The sequence below is a fragment of the Otolemur garnettii genome, unplaced genomic scaffold (genome assembly GCF_000181295.1).
Source record: "Otolemur garnettii isolate 467f Iridium unplaced genomic scaffold, OtoGar3 scaffold00076, whole genome shotgun sequence".
NCBI lineage: Eukaryota > Metazoa > Chordata > Mammalia > Primates > Galagidae > Otolemur > Otolemur garnettii.
The window spans coordinates 539239-555161 of record NW_003852471.1 but is presented as its reverse complement, the minus strand read 5'-3'; the positions used below and the strand labels follow the sequence as shown (position 1 = coordinate 555161).

Genomic DNA, 15923 nt, shown 5'->3' with positions numbered 1-15923 from the left:
CAACCAAAAAAAAAAGCCAGGCGCTGTGGCGGGTGCCTGTGGTCCCAGCTACTTGGGAGGCAGAGGCGGGAGACTCGCTTGAGCCCAGGAGTCGGAGGTTGCTGTGAGCTGTGATGCCACGGCACTCTACCCAGGGGGACAGCTTGAGGCTCTGTCTCAAAAAAAAAAAAAAACTTTTCATGTCCTAATGCCTGACTCTATAGAAAGAAAGTCAGATCCAGGCATAACTGTGCAATCTACCTTCTTAACTCTTTGGTCTGCTTTCAGAATTTCTAAATGACTTGACTCCTTCAGAGTAGACCACATACATGGTCCACAATTCTCGTGAGTCCTTCTCCATAGCATCTTCAAATGTGTCACCTGCAACCATTAGCCTTCATTAAGTCAGCTAGGACATAACTTCCTCCAAAAAGCTACCAAGATGTCACTTCTTCATCTCTTCTCACCCACGTATCAATACTGCCTTCTCTGAAATTGCCTCTGAACCTATTCCTTCCATAGCATTTTATTTTATGATGTGCCTGACCCACTAGATGGTATGTTCCCAGGCATAGAAACAGTATTATTTATCTTAGCCCAGTGCTTAGCACTGTGATGAAAAATAAGATAGTGTTTCATAAGCATCCGTAAATTAAATGATCAATTACTACGTCAGGAGCTGAATTGCTTCTGGAGCACAAAATATACAAACACACATGAATTAGCTCATATAAACACATGTATGAATTACATCAACACGCTCAAACATACACGGAAAACACACACACAGAGAGAAAAATCACTGCCTCTAGAAATCACTGTGTTCCAGAGTCACGTGTGCCCACCTACTGACTCGGCAGCTCCCCCAGCCTTGGACAGCTCCCTCTCTCATTCCACACCGTGGCTCTTCTAAAACTTCATCACTCTCAAGTTCCTCTACCTCCATGTTCCTCTCATTATCAACAGCAGATAATACTGGATGTTACAAAAACTGCGAAGCAGAAACAGTAGCGGTTGGTCACCAACTCCCCTGGCTGCCTTGACACAAATCTTTCTGCATCTGTCTTCTCAGGCTCCACTTCTCAGAACTTCCCAGGCAGGTCTCCCCCTCTGGCTCTCAGTGAAGCTTCTTCCACCTTGCATCATTCCTTCTCAGGACCCCTTTACCTTCCACTCGCTCCACACACACACACTGCTCTTTCTCTTAGCCTTCCAATGTGCTGGAGTAACTCCAAAACGGAGGGCTGGCATGGCAGGAGGACGGCCACCCCACCCTGGCTACGCACCCTCTCCTAATGCTCTCCATCCTTTATTCCCAGACAAGTAACTACAGAGTCATCACCGTGCCCTCCGGCCGCTGCTTCCCCTCCTATTCACTTTGGAGTCCACACCAGTCCAACGTCCACACCCATTACTTGCCTGCTCAGCCAAGATCCTCAATGCTGCCATAAAAGCCAAACCCAAAGACTCTGTATTTAAGTCTCTGTATGTACTTGAGCTCTAATCAAATTTACAACTCCCCTTTCCTGAACCTTCCCGCCTGTACAAACTGACACATTTTATCATTGGCTCCTCCTACTGTTGTACCTCCTCAATTCTGGCAGAGAAGCTGCTGAGGGTTCTTGACACAGGTCGTGATCCTGTGAGCTCCTGGGATTTGTTACACGCTACCCCTTTGTTTGGTTGGATGCATACTTCCTCACCCCTGAAATCTGGCAAATCCCTTCTCCTTGTTTAAGTGACTATTCAAATAGCACCTTCTCTATATGGATGGGCCGCCCATGCTGAACATGACTGCATCTCAGAATGTTCTCACTACTTTTATAACATCTCAGTACAGTATGTTCAGCACTTTGCCTCCTTCCAGAGTGATAAATTCCCTGACAGAAGGCACAGCCCCAGGATCCCCCATTCCTCAGTTCTTGGGATATAGCGATTGTTAAAATGTTTGACAAATGAATAAACTTTATTTAAACCTGCATATGGTTTATTCAGAATAAATGGTTAATCATGACCTATGGGGCTCAAATAATGTAAGAAAGATACCATGAGAAATATCGGCATTGTTTGGTGGTTATGTCTAAATACAACTCCAAAATTCATTTCTAGAGTTGATAATCATTCCTTTCTGCTATGCTACAGGCTTAGTCCCACTCAAATACGAAATTTAACTTTAAAAATGTTTACAAATTAGTGTTCTGATTTTTATTTTTGGTGACAGAGAAATTAAATTCTCTTTGCTTCAAAAGTGTTATTAAAGTAATTACAAACATATTTGTAAGTTGACCACACTATTTTATTGTAAAGGATGTAGACAAGATTGATAATCAAAATATCTGTAATTAGCCAGGCATGAACTCTGGGTGACCTGAAGGGACAGTGACTTTTATGCATGATTAATCTAGCTGGACTCGGAAAGACGTGTGCCAGCCTTTGGTATAGGGCACTGTGGATAATGAATTGATTGTATCCTAAAAATTGATTTAACTAAATTGCTGACATTATTTTACTGTCTTGTATTTTTTCTCTTTATTCAGAAAGAATAATTTCAAGGAGACGTGGAAGTCTTTATTATTTCAGTAAATTGAGATTTTATAGAATTTGGATCAATATAGACTTCTCAAAACATTACTTCAGCTAGTAATGAGGTTTTGTTCTATACATCAAGACAATGTTTAGAAGTGTATGGGTAATGTCTAGGTTGTAAGAATTCTCACAAACATATTTGGCCCCAAAATAGTTTTGTTTATAAATAATTATTGAAAGAAATATTTCCACTTTAAAGGTATTTACTAATAGGCAAATTGCTTCTGAGGTCTATCTCTGAACTATATTTCAATATTTTATAATAAACTTTTCTAAACAATAAAGATATTGCTTTTAAGAATCAATTTTTTTTTTTTTTGCAGTTTTTGGCCGGGGCTGACCCGGGCTGGCTGGGGCTGGGTTTGAACCTGCCACCTCCAGTATATGGGGCTGGCGCCCTACTCCTTTGAGCCACAGGCGCCGCCCAAGTATCAAACTTTTAAAGTTTATGTAATAGCAACAAGCTCTCTTTAACCCATTGATCAAACTCCAAACAAGTTACTTTCTTGCTTTATCTGACATCTTCTACAAATAAGTATATTCTGCTACAAGAACCAATGTCTTCTTTGATGGTATCAGAAATCATATATATATCCTACTTTAAGATGGATATAAGGGGGGAATAGAAGAAAAATAATATGTGAAATGACAGGAACAATAAAAACCAAGAAGAGAATGAAAGATAAAGAAAGGGAAAACAAAGTCATGGGAAATTATAAATAATTATTCTTATAGTCACTGGAATAGCACTGAACCAGACTCTGGATGGCTTCATACAGGTATGTATGCAAGATTCACATTCATACTGCAACAGAAGGTAAACAGATGCTTATAAGGTATGAAAATAAATTTCCCCTCTGGAGAATGCGATGGGTGAGGTTAAACTTCCTAGGTACATATGTTTACTGATCATTTCAGTTCTTCTAAAGCAAATATAGGCAGTCAGTCCAGTTACATCCCAGAATAGTTACCTGGGAATTGTAGAGACTTCCAAAAACATGCTTTTGATGTTGGGATAGGCTATGTATTAAGGAAGTTAATAGTTATTTGAAATCTTTTATAATGATTTTTATTCACTGGAACACTTTTAACCTAACTGAAAGAGTGACAAACTTCATCATGTAAGTTTGGAGGTGATGAGAAGGGGTGCCTTACCCCAAATCTTAATTTCTTCCCCAGGATCACTGGTGTTAACAAGTCCATAACTACCAATGCAGTACTTTAGCAAACTGAAGTTTGTTCATATGACAGGTTTTCCAGGCTTTTCCCAAATATTAACAGAGATTTTAATATACAAGTAACCAAGAATTTCTGGAGGCATAACAGACCTTAGTTCTTACAGAGGTACTTAATGGAGCAGCAAAGCTATTATTTATTACATGGAGAAAGCTGTGGTCTGAAGAGGTTAATGCAGCCTTTAGCAGTAGTCAACTCCATGTAGTAAAAGGCTGAGATTAGAGTTTCTCCGTAATGAACAAGCACACTCTGAGTGGTACCCATGGCAATTTTACATGATGCGCAAAATAACATTATTTTAATAGATGTATCAAAATGCCAAAACCAGCCCTTCAGGTTTGTGATTACGTAAGTTTAATAAAAAGAATTTAAATAATGAAATGATGCAAATATATTGGCAAAAATAATGAAGAAGATATGCCAAAGATCAGTTTTAGAAATACTGATTAAAAAAAAAAAAACCCTCAATCACACATCCTCTGGAATGGCACAGAGACTGCCGATGCGCCCTGCTGGTCTAACAAATCTCAGACAAGCTGCTGCCAAGAAATGAAAGGTTGTATTTACTAACTCAAACGAGTCATCTCAGGTCTGTGGAAGCAGTCTTTCAAAATTGTGGCCCCTTTCACAGATTTGGTTCCTGACATCATCAAGAGGTCTATTGTTGTTTAGATGATGCACTATTTCCAGTGATTAGAATTCCAAAAACTACTAACCAAACTGCATTCAAATTAGAAATTATTACAGCCTGAGCAAGAGACTGGAATTCCATCTCTACTAAGTACTAAAAATAGAAAAATCAGGCCTTGTGGTAGGCACCTGTAGTCCCACCTACTCAGGAGGCTGTGGCAGGAGGATCACTTAGGCCCAGGAATTTGAGGTTTTGGGGAGCTATCCTAGGGCAACAGAATGAGACTGTGTCAAAAAAAAAAAAAAAAATAGAAATTGTCGTCTGTTAATGTTTACATTGAAGACAAAATAGGACATAAAGCTTCCAAATACAACGATTTGAAAGTCCATTATTATCCCAGCACTCTGGGGGGCCAAGGCAGGTAGACTGCCTGACCCCAGGAGTTCAAGATCAGCCTGAGCAAGAGTGAGACCCCATCTCTAAAAAATAGCTGGGCATTGTGGTGGGCCCTGTAGTCCCAGCTACTTGGGAGACTGAGGCAATAGGATCACTTGAACCCAAGAATTTGAGGTTGCTGTGAGCTATGACAGCACAGCACTCTACTAAGCGCAACAAAATGAAACTGTCTAAAAAAAAAAAGAAAGTAAATTATTAACTGATTCCTATATAAAGCAAAATCTAAAAATTAAAATAATGTAATATCACTAGAATGTAATTATCACAAGGAACTATTGTGCTCTGTACCTAAAGAGGCCTCGTCCAGTCTCCTACGGCAGTGGTCTTGTAGGTTTTCCAGGCCACTATTCAAAGTCCCCAACCCTCTGTTCCTCCCAACAGCACCGCAGACTAGATGTGAGAAAGTATATAACATGCACATTAGGCCTACTACTACCTGGTACTATGAAGAAAAAGAAAGCAGAGTAATATCACACACTAATCTCACTGCCTCCAGGAGGGCAGGTAGCTGTTAAGCTAAATCCCCACCAAACAGTGCCTGGCCCAGAGGAAGCCAATTAATACCTGTGGCATGACTGAATAATTTTCGTAGTATTATGGGAATACTAGTTAATAAATATCTCCAACAAGTTACAATGTTTGAGCTACAGGTACACAGTTTAGTAGACTGGAGATGCCACCTTACTACCTGAAGGAGAGCAGCATCAAATGGCACTCAGTGGAAAGACAGCCTGCGGCAACAACACTAAAACAAAACCAAATTTAAGGGCGGCACCTGTGGCTCAGAAGAGTAGGGCACCAGCCCCATATGCCAGAGGTGGTGGGTTCAAACCCAGCCCCGGCCAAATAAACTGAAAAAAAAAAAAAAAAAAAAATTTTAAAACCGTATTTAAATACCTCCTTGATTGTGAAACTGAAGATTATTTTTAAGTCACAGAATAATCCAAAACAGTTTTATATGGCTCTGAAAATTTAAAACATTTAACTATTATCTGAATTTCTGACTGAACCAGTCTTCAATTTCAGCAAAAGATGAAACACTGTATTTCTTCTGATGATATTGAAACAAGCACGGTTTTAACTTTTCTCTCCATTCTACAAGAAAGTATAATGAGATAAAACTATGAAATGCTACTTTATCCTTCTTCGGGAGAAAATGCTAATCCTATTTTGTTCTTTTATTTTTTCTTATATCTTACACAAAGACATTATCTTGTTAGCCTCAGGTTATCATAGCTAATCGGCCCGTGCCATTTAATATCTCAAAATAATAAACAGCCAGGAAATCAGAACACAGATGACAGCAAAGTTAACAATATTGTTATGTGCTTAAGAGCTGAATGATAGAAAAGTCAACTCCCACCATTCTGACAATTTTCAAGAGAAATGGTGCACTGACCCAATCACCAGTATCTATCAATGTAAAACCAGCATGACAGAACCGGATGTCAAATGGAATACAATTACTGTGATATTTACACTGTGATACTGCTATTCCCGTGGAAATGCCCTAATTATAGGCTTTGATTCCAAAGCTTCCTTAAATCAGCTTTATTTTATTTGACATAGTAGCTAAGAACCAAAATTTTCCTTTTAATATTCAGTCTATCTTCTGAACTTGTTATCACCTAGCTTCTTACTGAGACTGGCAGCCCCTCTACCTAAAATATTTTTAAATATGATATCCTTGTTTGAAGGACGATCGTAACTTCATCTGTGCTTCCATAATGACAGCACTGCACAAGTCAAAAAATAAGTATGAACTTCATCAACAAGAGAACTAAGAAAATTTTCCCATAGCACTCCGCATGTCAGTAAAATTAGCTGCATTTGTAATTCTTTGACTCACTATTCCAATTTTCCTTCCAAGTCAGAAATTGTTCTCACAACTGGTAGTCATGAGATCGTCTCCATAATTAACCTATACCTATTTTCTGTTTTAATAGACTCAATTAGAATAAATTATAAAATCAATATGCGAAATGGCTGATAACAATTTTTAAAAGTGCCCAAAATACACAGCATATCCCTATTAGGATCAGACTCAGTAACAGTCGCTACATTTTCCAGAATTCCTTAAAATTTAATGTGGCAACTACCCTCAGTACTATCCAGTAAATCTAAACACGAAAGCTTGATCTTAACAAACAGATCTTGAATTTCCAAATATCTGCTTTAAAAACTAGCGTAAGTAACTTCAATCGGGAAAATTTTACTGCTTATTTCTGTTGAATAGTACCCAAAACATGTAGTTTTTAATTATTAATCATTTATGAGAAAAGTATATAATATCTAGGCATATAATTAAATAACAAGATCTAAAATTCTTCAGAATATAATGAATAAAACCAATTATGAATGAATATAGTATGGAATTACTTGAATGCATCCTTTAAAAACTGAGTTAGTATACTTCTCATGACACAACACAAAACTCACAATCTCCTCCTCTCCATATAACTGATTATTTCACTAATGAATTATTTATTCCAAACTTTATAATTACTCAAACCACATAGGTGCTACACAGTTTTGGGGGGTTTTTTGGGGTTTTTTCGAGACAGAGTCTCATTATGTCACCCTCAGTAGAGTACGGTGGCATCACAGCTCACAGCAACCTCCAACTCTTGGGCTTAAGCGATTCTCTTGCCTCAGCCTTCCAAGTAGCTGGGACCACAGGCACCTGCCACAATGCCTGGCCATTTTTGTTGCTATTGTATTGTAACAGTTGATTAGCTGGCCCAGGCTGGGTTCAAACCTAACCACCCTCAGTGTATGTGGCCGGTGCTGAAACTACTGTGCTACAGGCGCCGAGTTGGTGCTACACAGTTTTAATACTGCAATCCTATGGCTATTTCTACTGATTAATACATTTGACTTTAAAGATGACCTTTTAAACAAATTATCACAAACATGCTCAATAATATCAAGGTCATCTGAATTTTTCCTCATAACAAAACACTGGATTATCAGTTTAACTTGAGCTTTTAAAAAATATCACAAATTCATACATGCTCACATACAAATAAGAACAGTGGTTTCACTAATAGTGAATCAAGACCCAGGTGTTTTTTCCTGTATTAAAATAGTAAGATATGCCACAGCAATGACACGTATGGACAATTTATATTTTCATCTTAATGTAACTTATTCTATGGAAATGGTTTCACATGATCATATATCTAACTAGATTCAAGAGACTGAACAACGAATGAACAGTCTACAATACAAAATATAATTACAAAATATGTTAATATTGATGTCAACAGAAACAGATGAACATAATGAACATACTTATTTTTTAACATATATCTATTATTCCACTATCTATTTCTTTAATAATAGTCACCTAAGTTAATGCCAATTTTTCACTATTTGAAGCAATGCTGCAATTGCATGTATAAATCCAAGTATTATTATTAATATAAATACTCGGAACATAAAACATTCATATATGTATTGACTTTGAACTACAGTAACAAAAAGTCTTCAAAATTCTTCAAGAATTCTTCAAAATGTTCAAGAAAACATTTACCAGTGTGTATCTTTACCAATAATGAATAACATGTTTTTCTATATTTATTAAACCTATGATATACCTTGAAAAGATACTGGCCTTAAATCTATACTGTAAATTTCTCTTACGGGAACACGCAAAAAAAGTATATCTTTTTTCTATAAAAGGAAAGAATGTAAAGCCTGTTTCTGTATTTAGCAAATTATTTTTCTTTTCTTTTTTTTTTTGACACAGAGTCTCACTATGTCACCCTATGTAGAATGCTGCTGTATCACAGCTCAAAGCAACCTTGAACTCTTGGGCTTAAGCAATTCTCTTCCCTCAGCCTCCCATCTAGCTGGGACTATAGGCACCTGCCACAACGCCTGGCTATTTTTTTTGTTGTTGCAGATATTATTGTTGCTTAGCTGGCCCAGACTGGGTTCTAACCTGCCAGCCTTGGTGTATATGGCTGGTCCATAACCACTGTACTACAGACACCAAGCCTTTGCAAATTATTTTCATCTGTTAGCCTTTACATGGCAGCTAATCAATGGAAACATTTGTAAAATCACAATATTCGTATTTTCTAATTATTTGCCATAAGACAAGGGCTGGAAGTTTAAATAAATGTTTGAATTCACAGAGTATCAAAAATGAACAATATACAGCTTACCATGATTTTATCAAAAACAAGAAAACATGTAGTTCAAAGTGTCTACAGGGCATGTTATATTTGGAAAATCTCTGACAGCACTATGTCATGTGATTAAGGGACTACTTTTTTTTACACATTATTTCTACAAATGTCAGAAATCTGCTATCCCCTCCTTTTTTAAATGTTAACTGACTAAAGGAAATGGTTTCTGACAACTGCTATAAATAATACAAGACGTTATCAAACTAGCTAAGTCACAACAGAACACTGGAAAGCTCATGGAGGCCCATGTGGTAATTCCCCCTGAGCCCAGGGCTTCAGTTGTAGTCACAAGAGCATACACTTCCAATTAAAATAACCAACCTAGGTGCACATTCTTGTATAATTCAGCCGATGCACATAATGTCTTGTTAGAAAATAAAACCACTGTCCTCCCACTTTGCCTTCCTCAAACTCACTTTCTCCGTTACCAAATAACAGTTCACAGAATGAAGGACCTAATAGTAAATTTTTTTTAATAATCAAAATAGCTGACTGGTAGAATACTGCAGAATGTGAGCATTTCCAAGGCTTTTATTCTCATTTTGACAATGGGATTTTACCCTGTTGTCAGAATAGAAATAAAGTCACGCTTCAAAGGAGATGAGACAAAGACTTTATTCTTAGGATTTCGTACTTTCTCAAAGGACAATACATGTGGTATATGTATGGTAGGAGCTTGAGATTTGTTTTTCTTGTTTTTTGCTAAATAGAATAAAAAACACCCTTTTCTTAATGATTTGAATTGCACATAAGGTTCTGTGCATTCAGGAAAAGTTACAACACACGGGGAAACACAAAGAACAAACTACATCCTTCTAATAAGACAGGGATTAAAACTTTACCTGTTTTCATCAACAGCATGTACTCTGAAAAAGCAATGGCCAGCTTTCCAAGGCAAATGAGAATGCAATGGGAGCTGTCTAATAAACTCAAGTAACTACCAATAGTTTATTAACAGCAATACTTATTATTCTCAGCTATTAATGCTCCAGAAAGATTCTTGGGCTACCTGAATCCGTCACCTGGGGGTGACTGTTAAAAAATACTTACTATTCCAGGAACCAAACCTACACCTACTGAGGACAGAGACCAGGAATCTACATTTTTACCAAACTTCTCAGGTTACTTTTAATTCCATTATAGGGCAATCATAACCAATCAAAGCTACAATACTACTCCCACCAGAGATTTTTTTACTGTGTTTTTTAACCTGATCATTTCCGAAAAACCCATAATAGCTTGTCTGAGAAGATGGCTTATTTAAAGATTCAAATATATGCTCTTTGACTATACACTATCAACTACTAAGAAAACTAGCATGCCTGCCAAATGCTATGAAAAATTCTGTTATTATTCATTTTGTTTGTATGTTTTGAGACAGTTTCTCTCTGCTGCCCCAACTAGAGTGCAGTGGCATCATCATAGCACACTCCAACTCTTGGGCTCAAGTGATCCTCCTGCCTCAACCTCCTAAATAGCTGGGACGACAGGCACATGCCACCACACCCAGCTATTTTTTTTGTAGAAATGGGGTCTCACTCTTGCTCAGGCCAATCTCAAACTCCTATTGTTTATTATTAATAATAATGTCTTAAATCATACATGTGCCTTCACATCACTAAGACTCTACACACCATATACTGTAACTTAATCATATCTCAAATCATTTATATTCAGCCCTACCCAACAGCTCACAAGTCAGCATGCAAAACAGCATGCAAAAGCTACTTAGTTTGTTAGTTTCTAAGAGTATCCAAAGGAATACACTGAACAAACTAAAAGAGCAATTATATAGCAGTCAAAAATGTCCATATTTTCCTATCATTTAGATGTCAAATTACCTGTTATACATAATCTCTCTCTCCCCACACACAAAAGAAATGCTTTAAGGACTGTCATATTTTGGCTCATTTCTTGTTTATAATAACTTATAACAGCAAAATTATTTCACAAATAAAAAACAAAATAACTATCCAACCACTAAAATATGACAGAATCATTGTTAATATGATAGATAAAATGTAAAATAAGGATTAACATGTACATATGTGAGTGTGTATATATCCAAAGAATAAGGAAAAACATTTTACAATGGAATTAGTCAAATAATTTTCCTCACATACAACAAAATCTAACCCTTTATTTAAAGTCAATTAAATCTCTCTGTTATGGGCAGTGTCTGTAGCTCAGTGGGTAAGGCACTGGCCACATACACCTAGGCTGGCGGGTTTGAATCTGGCCTGCGCCAGCTAAACAACAATGACAACTGCAACAACAACAACAAAAAAAAAATAGCCGAGTGTTGTGGTGGGCACCTATAGTCCCAGCTACTTGGGAGGCTGAGGTAAGAAAATCACTTACACCCACCAGTTCAGGATGCTGTGAGCTATGATTCCACAGCACTCTACCCAGGGCGACAGCTGAAGACTCTGTCTCAAAAAAAAAAAAGAAAAAAAAAAAACTCTGTTACCGGTAATAGGAGAATTACCGGTAATAGGAGAAAAAGATTTAGATAATGCTTTTATCTTCTTGCAGTTAAAACCATTTTATTTTGGATCACACTAAAAACTTAGGCTCCTTTATTCAGTAATATCCTTAAAGAAATTAACTTTTGGAAATTTGGCTTGTGCTACATTCTATATGTGGACTGGGCTTTCTGTAAGGTGTTCATTCTTTTAATACTAAAGAAAGTTTCTACTATAGTGGCAAGTAGAAAAATTTATGTTTTCCTCATAATTTACACATTCTATTATTAATAATAGCAAATAATGTTTTATATGTTGGTAGATAATTTATTTTCACCCTAATTTTGTCATTTTTTGCTCACAGCGCTAACCAACGGTCATACTATCTTGTCCATTTATGAACAAATGCCATATTTTGACATGTACTATGTACAGTGTGCTCCTTTGTATACTGGGCACCTGTGTTTTTAGCCAAACTTTCAGGAAAAATCCATCTTTGTTTTAATTTTTTAAAGGAGGGCAGAGGAAGCCGCTCAGTTGCTCCTCTTTCTCATGCGAGAGGCTGGAGTCAGGGAGCTGGCCACTGTGCAGAGGCCAGGAGGGCCAGACCTGATTGAAAGAGTTCCCCCAGTTGTCCCCTCCCAGCCCATCCTCATTCCCACATCCTGTCACTTCCTCTTCCTACCCATGTCTGTTAGTGTGTATGTGACCATGGCTGCTCCGCTGAGAGTCCTGGGGGGCTTATTTCCCAGGAAGCTGGTGTGAGGAGCCAGGGCGAGCCCTGCCTTCTCCGGCCTCCAGATGGTAGATTCTTACCCTTCCAGGGCTGCCTTGTCTCTTGCACAGCTGGCCTCACTGTGAGGCTCCGGGACAACACAATGAAGAAGCAGCTTTCCCTGACGATACTCCAGTGAAGTATTCTGCATTTACATTCATGTTTGGTGACAAGACTGTGACCTTCCGAGCCATCCAGACCTTGGATAATCAGTGATGTCAGAATAAACCAACCAGCCTTTCCCAAACTTGCAAATCCTATAAATCACTAGGGGACTGGTTGAAATGAGAGACCTGAACAATACCCAACACCCAAAAATACTGAATCAACTCTCCAGGAGAAAGACCTGGGTATCCACTCTGTTAACAAACACCCTTGGCCCAGTGCAGTGGCTCATACCTCTAGGAGGCTGAGGCAGGTGGATCGCCTGAGCTCAGGAGTTCCAGACCAGCCTGAGCAAAAAGGGAGAACCCCCATCTCTAGTAACAATAGAAAAAACAGCCAGGCATTGTGACAGGTGCCTGTAGCCCCAGCTACACAGGAGGCTGAAGCAAGGGGATTGATCGCTTGAGCCCAGGACTTTGGAGTTGCTATGAGCACAGCACTCTACCCAGGGCATGGAGTGAGACTGTCTCAAAAACCAAATAAATAAATAGTTCTTCCCACTGGCAAGTTCTGGAAATTATGCCAACTCAACATTTTCAGGCTTTAGACAACTAATAGGATCAAAATTACAATCTATGGGCTCAGATGCCCCCAAGGTTTCATGCTCTGCGGCCAGGTACCCTCATAGACGGAAACTTCATGAGAGCTGAGGCCAAGGCCACAACAGTGGGCTACTAGTAGAACGGGGTCTCAGAACCCAGGTCTCCCAGACCCCAGCTCAGGCATCTTCCTCCTGGTAGGGCTTCCTGGAGTCCTCAGAGTGGGACCATCTGCACAAGAGACAAAGCAGCCCAGAAAAGGCAAGGATCTACCATCAGGAGCCCAGGGCAGGCAGGGCTGGCCCCTCCCGCCAGCTTCCTGGGAAATAAGCCCACCACTGTTCTCAGCAGAGTGACTGTGCCCATGTTCCGACCCATGGGTGAGACTAGGAAAGGAAAGGGTATGGGAACAAGAGTGACCCAGGAGGGGACAGTGGGGGAGGAGGGGTGCTCTGGTCATCCAGAACACTCTCCCCTGCCGCTGACTCTCTCCCAGCGGCTCTGCAGCAGCCAGCTTCACACCTCCTCTGAGAGAAGGAGATGCCACTGCACAGCTGCCACTGCGGTCCTGACACTGACTGACCGTGGTCATCGTGTCACTGTTGGCAGGGTGCCCACTTCCAAGATAGTGCTGGTGACTGCGTCCTGCCACTTCCATGCCTGCCCAGTTAGGGGCAACCATGGGGGGTTTAGCACAGAGAAGGCACAATTACTGTATTCCACAGTATTATTTTGCATATGCATATCATTATTGCATTACTACAGTTTACATTTTTAACACATAAGCGTAACTAATAGAGTTAAAAATATTTATACAGGGCGGCGCCTGTGGCTCAATGAGTAGGGCACCAGCTCCATATACTGAGGGTGGTGGGTTCAAATCCCCTGGCCAAACTGCAACAAAAAATAGCCGGGCGTTGTGGTGGACACCTGTAGTCCCAGCTCCTTGGCAGGCTGAGGCAGGAGGATCACCTAAGTCCAGGAGTTGGAGGATGCTGTGAGCTGTGGTGCCATAGCACTCTACCAAGGGCAATAAAGTGAAACTCTGTCTCAAAAAAAAAAATTTATACAGAAACAGTAGTAGTACTACCCATGTATAATACATACCATTTTTTCCCCTCAAAACTTTGGACAAAAAAGTAAGCATTATACACAGCAAAATATGACAAATTAAGGCTCGCATAGTTAAGTGACTGACTTACCAAAGTCCTCTAAGCTGGAAAAACCAGGGCCCATAATCAGATCCCAAATGCAAAATTTCATTCACGACACAGGCTAGCAAATTAATATCAAAATCTGTGGAACTATAAATACAACAGAAGCCAAGAAAACAGAGAGAGATAGGGAACAGAGTTGTATTTATTGCAGGTACCACCATAGCAACTAGTTTGCTCTGAGTAGGATGTGAGTGAAGGAGAAAGCCTTGAGTATTGATTCTGAAGGAGACAAGACGGTCCCTCTACAGAGCTGAGGGATGGATGCTATGTTCTTGCTTAGCCATTGGGTAGTCACTGAACATTAATAGTATACACCCACAGACATGAAAATTCTACCCTACAACTACCAATTTCTTCTCAATTAAGATTATTAATCAGTTCTGAATAGATTACAGAGCGCTAAACACTCAGTAGCTGACTGGCAGATTAGCTGTTAAGGATGATGGCTTCGAGCATGGTATTTTTGTCTGCCCTCTAAGCAACAGGAACCTACATTTTCTTGAAAGCTTCTGTTAGGTCAGTGATAATGTGTCAGCAGAAAACTCCCATATAGGTAAAACGGAATGCTGCTTTAAAATCATAAATCATATGCTAAGTGAGTACAAATACAGTAAGGCTCATCTATATCAACCACTAAAACAGTATTTGGAGAGCAATGAAGGAGGTGGAATAACCGTCCTTAAGCCACGTAGCATCAGACTGATATTTTGACACCTGATAAAACCAGAGAAAAGTTTATCAGAGAGAAAGAGCTGAGGGTTCGAAATGGCATCAATGATTTTTTTTCTTTTACCTATACCACACTTGTTCTCTATTCATATTAGTTCCCTTCTGACACCAAGACATAGCAAACATTAAGTTGCTTTATAAAATGAAAACCCAAAGTCAAAAACAACAAAAAAATTGACCATCCTGGTTCCACTTCCCCAAAAATTTCCTTTGATAAAAACTGCACATGATAATTCATTGATAATAGATGATTCACAGATAAAATACATGCATGTTGATTATATTAACTGTTTCTTCACCACTTTCTATATGTAGCTCAGATGTCCATGGATCCAGACTTTGAAGAATGTGGTGCTTAATTAGAGACATAAAACTAACACACGAATAACTGTATATAAACAAGAAAGTCAGAAGTACACAGCCAAGATAATAATAAAGCTTAGTAAGTTAAAGAGAGGGGGTCTCCGGTGGTTTCAAGATGGATGAGACATCTAAGTCCGGCCGGAAAGGATGATTTTTATTTGGTAAGAGACAAAAGAAAACTGCAATCCGGTGTAGAAATACAGATAGTAGAGGTAGGGATGCAGGAAAGTAATGAACACGAACGCTGGAGAAACCAGTCTGTGGGGGGCACCCGTATGCAATGGGCTGGCAAGAGATGAGGGTGAAACCCAATCAGCAAGGGCCTTAAAGGCTAGGCTTTAAGGAGAAGAATTCAGCCTTCGCTTCTTAACTAATTTGAATTTATATCCATTCCCTGTTTCACCCCAGGTCACAGTTAGAATATTTAACTTAACACCCTAAGGGCTAAGAAAAAGACAGCATAAGGGATATGAAAAAATATGATTATTCCAGCTTTTTCTATTTCCTAAAGCTTTTGCTTTGGTTACCAGAAGCTGAGAGATAAATTTAGTGCCCAATTTCATCTCAAGGACTTGTTTCATTTCTT

The 15923-nt window shown here is 39.1% G+C and overlaps 1 protein-coding gene across 2 annotated transcripts in view; it reads right to left on the bottom strand.

Moving 5' to 3' along the window:
- The window catches only part of MBNL1 (muscleblind like splicing regulator 1), a 200638-nt gene that overhangs the window by 146251 nt on the left and 38464 nt on the right, over positions 1-15923 (bottom strand). The window lies entirely within an intron of this gene.